This window comes from Panicum virgatum, chromosome 2K (genome assembly GCF_016808335.1).
Source record: "Panicum virgatum strain AP13 chromosome 2K, P.virgatum_v5, whole genome shotgun sequence".
Taxonomy (NCBI): Eukaryota; Viridiplantae; Streptophyta; class Magnoliopsida; order Poales; family Poaceae; genus Panicum; species Panicum virgatum.
Window position 1 is genome coordinate 5,675,978 of NC_053137.1, and position 6,877 is coordinate 5,682,854.

The following is a 6,877-nucleotide window of genomic DNA, read 5'->3' on the forward strand; positions in this document are numbered from 1 at the left end:
TCGCCTCGGCTTCTGCTACATCAATGCGGACGTCCACCTACCACAATGAATGCTGTGTTGGGTGAGGCTTAGTAAGGAGACCAAGCGGCCTTGTACATGTGTCCGTACTTGTAGACACGTGTTGGCTCCGGACCACCCCGAGGCAGGGCGTCGACTTCTTTCCTTAGTGGGGGGTCCGGTTACTATATAGGTGGTCCGGGACCCCATCAGGGGTCCGGGATTTCCGTGGGGGTCCGGGCTCCACGGGAGGTCCGGAGCCCAAGCTGTTTGGGCTGAGCGCCCGCCTCTCCAGGGACACGCGGCACTTCCCGGACCTCTCCCAGTTGTGAGACAGGTCCGGGGCCGTTGTCGAGAGAAACAGGACTCCGGACCACAGGGGTCCGGCTGTTTGGGCGTAGCCAAGGATAACTACAAGGCCCTTGCCTAGACACAGCAAGAGAGGATACCCCAGTTCTGGGGTACCGACACGGATTAATATACCTCATTAGATTTGTCTCGCATTTTAGTCCAAGGGTTCTGCAATTAGTTTTGTAATTAGGTTTCATTTAATACTTTTAAATATTAATTTTTTTATGTGACATGGTCTAAAGTTTATCCCTTAAAACCAAACAACCCCTCAGTTGCAGCTGCAGCAAACAACCCCTCAGTTGCAGCTACAGCAGCTGCTGCCGCCGCCACAGCCAGCACAACTTTTCTTGCTTTGTGCAAATAATGTCTCCACATAAATGTATGACTTTCTTTGCTTGAGAGAGCGATTTTATTTGCACGACGTAAATGTATGCCTTTTTCAAGATTTTCATATATAGACCACACCAGATGCCCATTCAGTCCATATATTGCTCCTTATATATGTAGCTTAGCTTGAGGGAGATAGGTTGCTCAGTACCATTGCCAAACACTCATGACAAGGCCACATGTCACCAAAAAAAAAGATGGGATTGGGATACATCAGGGAACTGGATTTCAGGTTGTGCATCAGATCAGTGGACTGTGCATACACGTGAACATGACAAGCTTAATGCCTCGCATCAGTTGATCAGTGGGTGTCTGGTCGACACTTCATTCTGCTCTAATCCTTCGGTTACTTGGCAAGCTAGTTTACACGGCCTCGAGCTTTTGAAGCAAGGCGTGATCTCTGGCGAATAGGAGATGGCATGAAAGTACGCATATGGAGAGATCTTTGGATTCCCAGAGGACAGTCGCTGAGAGTGACCACTGTTCAAGGGCGACAAAGGATCAGATGGGTGGCCGAAGTGCCGATCTGATGGATGCAAGTGGCAAAGACTGGGACCGGTGAGCACCCCACCTGGGCCTGCGCCGCGTCGCAGCAACCGGGCCGTCCAGCCCAACAACAGGCGCACAGGAGGTGCGTGGGCTTGAAACACTCTGAGCTCATGAGAGTTTTCCAGAGATGATGAGCAGAAAGAGACACGAACATTATTGTAACAAACTTATAGAAGCTGTCCTCGTGGCTTCCTCGCCAATCTGTCTCGTCCTTCCTCTAGTTCCTGCTTACTTCCCCTAATTCTTCTTTCGCTACCTCTAATATCGTCACAGGACTATAATAAGCTGATTGGATGCCATATTGCCAGAATCAAAATACCCATGCGTGCCACAGAAGATGTGCTAGTGGCACTATGAGAAAACTGGCATCTTACCATTACTAATTAGAAATTCTTTTGAAGCCTTCACATGAAGCCATCTAGAATTCTAGTTGGACACTCAAGAAAAGAAAAATTCTAAAAAATTTCACAAAAATCGGAAATATCTGGCCATCAATATGACAACTCTAATCATAACAGTCGTTGAATCTGTTATCTTTCCTAATAAATTACTCACCTCTGCCATTATAAAAATAGACTAAAGTAACCCTAAACATGTATCTAAATTACCTACTTTTGCTATTATAAAAAGAATAAAGTAACACCCTAATCTTCGTGTAAATTACCCACATATGTCATTATAAAAATAATGTAAAATAACCCCTACATTTGTATATAAATTAGCCAATTATATCATTATTAAAATTTAAAATAACCCCTAAATCTGAATCAAAATCTATTATCTTATTATTTGGCCAACAAACGAAGCCTCCACGTTCGCTCTCAAGGCCTAGAAATTCCCACATTAATCAGAGAAAAATAGAAAATTAAAAATTACCCACCACTACCATTACGATAAAAATTAGCCTAAAATACCCCTGTGCCTAATTAAAAATCACCCACCAATGCCATTATGAAAAATTAAATATAAAATACCATTTAGCTATGTATTAGTTACAAATATATACTATTAATAAAAACTAAAGCTAACAACAATCAATCAAAATAAAATGAAAATAAGAATAATTATCTGCATAATATTATTAAGAGAATGTATTAGGCACAAACCAATCTATTTGTAAAAACTTTGGAAACTTCAATCTGTATCATTGGATCGACATCCAAGGGGCACGAGGGATTGAGTAATTTTACAATCTGAACCCACCATTGGATTGGGTAATCACACTTTTGCAAATCCCCCTCCCACCCCTTGCGCCCATCGCTTGGATTCTGATCCGATAGCTCAGATTGAAGTTTTCATAGTTTGCACGGAGAGGCTGATTTGCACCTAATACATTCCCTATTATTAAAGCTCAACAACTCAAATTGTTATTATAGGTAGATCATAGTTGAATTGTTTTAATCAACAATAAGACATAATTAACGATAATGAACATGATGATGTATGGTAAAAAAATAGTACAACCTTTAAGTAAGGACACAACGACATGCAAATTTTTGAATTTTCAATACTAGCCGCGCAAATGCGCTGTCTGTACACCTAGTTATATAATTATAACAAAATATTTTACACTAGCCATCCAAAAACTCCTCTCTCGCAGCTTCTACGGGCGAACGTTCTTTCATCCTTTCCCTGTCTCTTCTCCATGCAAACCGAAGGTGCTCTTGCCCTCACCTCTTCCCCGTCGGCCATGCCTAGGCCCCTCGCCGGCCGCCGCCGTGGTGTCCCCCAGCTCCTCCCTTTGCCTCAACAAAAGAATAGAGTTCACCTCTGATGCCTAGCCAAGCTTGCCGACGAGTACCATGGCACCTAAACAAAAGGCAGCACAGCACAAGATACTCCTAGCCAATCTTCCCAGATGATAGATATCCACAACATGGTACCAGCACCAGCAGTTAGCTTCATTACTGCACCAACAACGCCCTGGAAGATTAGGCCCAAAACCAACACTGAGATGCAACAACTCCTCATGTTTCAGATAGCGCAGAAGTGAGATAAACTAAGAGTAGATAAATAAAATAGTCCAGATTCAAGTACCAATGCATCTAAATAGTTGTGCAGAAATAGCAAGCTGCAAGGCCAAATGAGATCTGGGCTCAACGTGCTTTCACATGAAAAGAAATAATCCAGCTTTCTATCATATATTACTTATCGATATTGCAGTTAAAAGCTGAATTCGTGGTTGTTTGACAGACCTGCATGTGTACTCGATCTCAATTGCAGCAAGATCTATCTGTGCAAATGGAAAATATAAAAGGAAAAAGAGTTTTTTTAGAACGAAAAGGAAAAAGAGTTTTGAAAATAAAATTAAGCTCCTACACATGCGAGATCAAGAACAAGCAACTAGCAGATAAAGAAACGCATCTCAACCTGAATGAATCAGGCCAGCGAGATGGGGGGAGGGGGTCTTCAGCGGCGCATGGCCTCGCTATGGCGGCACGGGAGCTGGTGGAGCAGGGCCTCGCCGGGGTGGCACAGGAGCCGGCGGCGCAAGGCCCCGCCGGGTCGGCAACACCGGCGCCGGAGTGGCCGGCGGCTGAAGCTTCGCGTCGTCCGCTGCAGGGGCCGTCGCCGCCGCTCGGTGCAGCCTGCATGGCCCGCTGTCTCAGCCTGAAAGGAGCGCCACCGAGATCCAGGGGGCGGCGGCCGGCGCGGGTCCTCCGGGCGGCTGACGCCAGGGAAGCCGGGGTCCTCGCCACTGGGGGCCAGGGATCACCGCGCGTTGCCAGGAGCCCTGTCCCGTCGCACGCCGCCGGGGTCCTCGCGGCCGTCGCCCACCTCCGACGCCGCCGCTGCCGGGATCTGGGAGCCATGGCGCTACCGCTCTCGATCCGTGCCTCTGCCTCTCGATCCGTGGACGCCGACGCCGGATCTGGTCGGGGGGGGGGGGGGGGGGGGGTTGGGGGGCGCCGCCGCCGCGGGATCTGGAGTCGCCGGGAAGGGGTCTTCAGCGGCGCATGGCCTCGCTATGGCGGCACGGCAGCTGGTGGAGCAGGGCCTCGTCGGGGTGGCACAGGAGCCGGCGGCGCAAGGCCCCGCCGGGTCCAGAAGGTAGCCGGTGGGAGGCCGATTCGCGACAAATTGGGGAGCAGACAGGGGTACATCTCCGAACGGCGGCTGCAGCCCACCGGGGCGGCACGAAAGCCGGCGGCGCAGGGCTTCGCCGGGACGGCGCGAGGGAAGCCCCGCCTCACCAGAGCGTCGATGGCGGCAGGTGGATTCGCGAGAAATTAAAAACCGCCTCCACGATCTATTACGGGGCTGGGAACTACTCGTAGCGGGGAAGTAAAAACCAACGGAGAACCGTGCATGCGGAGGGGGGAAAATCGGATGGGAAGGAGCGCTCGCACGGGTCGGGTCCGGGTGGCTCGGGTATGGGATAGTTTATTCTATAAGCACCAGGTACCCAATAGACCTGCTATATATATATATATATATATATATATATATATATATATATATTCTATGTATAACATTTTTGTTTCGCACCACGGACTGAAAAACTTTGGTATGCCCCTGCACATGCACATTTTATCGATCGGTGCGAACTAGGATCTATCAGCATGGGGGACGGGCGGGGGCGAATGATCCATATCTCCAACTTTATTATATTTCTATAATGACAAATGTGGGTAATTTATTAGAAAAGATAACAAATTCAATGGCTATTATAATTAGAGTTGTTAGATTGATGGCTAGATATTTATGATTTTTTGATAATTTCTAGAATTTCTCTATTTTTATAGAGTGTCCACTTAAGATCCTAGATGACTTCACATAGAGATTTGAAAAAACCTCCAATTAGTAATAGTAAGATTATATCAAATTTTACAGAATCCTTGTCGCCTGCGCCAATACATCTACCCATATAAATTCCTCACCTACCATTGGAAAAATAATTAAGTATTAAACACATACTACCCGTACTAACTCGGAAACTCTAACCCGAGTCGATAGCTCAGTTCGCATAAGTCCATGGACTCTTGAACTTAGAACTATACCTAGGGGTACAATCTTCCTCTTCCTCCACAATATGAAGGTGTAATATATATATAAATGACCTGCTTGTCCTGAAAATTTCAAAGAAATATTCATACATGCACGATGTATATATATGTGCATATATACATTCAACAATTTGTGCAAAGAAGTGTATATGTGCACTTTGAAAACACAAATTAAGAAAATATTTCTTTGCTCAAGAGATAAATTTTGTTTTCCACAACGTAAATGTATGATTTTTTTTCTAGATTTTCATGGAGACTTTCCACATACAGTGGCAGCAGCACCTTTCCTCTCCGCAGATCTGGACGTACGAGAACCGCCAGCGGGCGCGTGGATCTCGCCGCCACGCACCTGGTTGGTTTGTGGATCCAACCGAGGATCTCGATACCCTAGCGCCCTAAACCTGAACTACTACTCTGGCCAGGGAGGTCATATGATGCATGTGTCACACCTGGTTTTAAGAATAAAATCGAATGCATAATTATATATATATATATGTCAGGATCAAGTTTCATACATATAGAGACATTATAAGTGAATAATTAGCAACAATATCACATAAATGAGAACTAAAACAAATAAAAGACTATCAGAGTTATACAACTTATCTTGGAAACGAAGGCTTCAAACTTCACAGGCAATCGACTGGGGCTGCGTACGCCTAGAACTCAGCAATATCACCAAAAGACTTCATAAACCTTCTCCTTCTGAGCAGCAGTAAGTAAGGGTAAGTACACTTATGGTTGGTACTCAGCAAGAACACAAGAAATAACCAGAAAATGATTTAAGTCCATCTTTAATTAAATTAATCATGTGAGGGTCCAAGCCGCTCTTGACCGTGAGCACGGCTGATATATCAGTTTTACACTCTGCAGAGGAGGTTGTACACTTTCACCACAATTCGCGTAAAAGTTTCGAAGAACTTTGAACCCAACCACGCAAATGTGCTGATCAGGCACAATAACACACTTCCGAAGTGTGATTACATAGGGATGCTACGAGGCTTTTCCAATGAATCACTATATGTACGCACTAGTCCCTTGCTTTCTGCAGTACCTCAGAAGACGAAGCTTCCTTCACACGCTCATCAAAGCTCGATAACCCAAAAATCCACCAATCAAATGCCCCAGCCACGACATATAAATCATCTAATTACTTAGCTAAGACCAGAGCCATATGGTATTGTGGTTGTATTGTTTTTTTTGTGGTTCTCCATGTTCCAATTAATTCATAATAATACTCTTGTAAATAAGCATAGATAGAAGTATGGTTAGGGTCACTTGCCTTTCTCCAATGAAAAGCTACTCTTACTGGTCTTCAGCTTTTGCTCACTTAAAACTCTTGATCTTCAACATTCGAACAACGATCCTTCTACTCGAAGCAATTATCGGACAAACATACAAGGCAAACAAGAAGACACATCTAAGAACAATACACCAAAACAAAAGAAAAGCTTTAAAAAAAATGTACTAACAGGTAAGGCTTACAGCTACGGTTACGAGAGCACAAGAAACGCAAAAAACAGAGCTAAAACAAAGAATTTATAGCCAAAACAGGGTTCTAGGGGCTTATTTGTAAGAGATTTGAA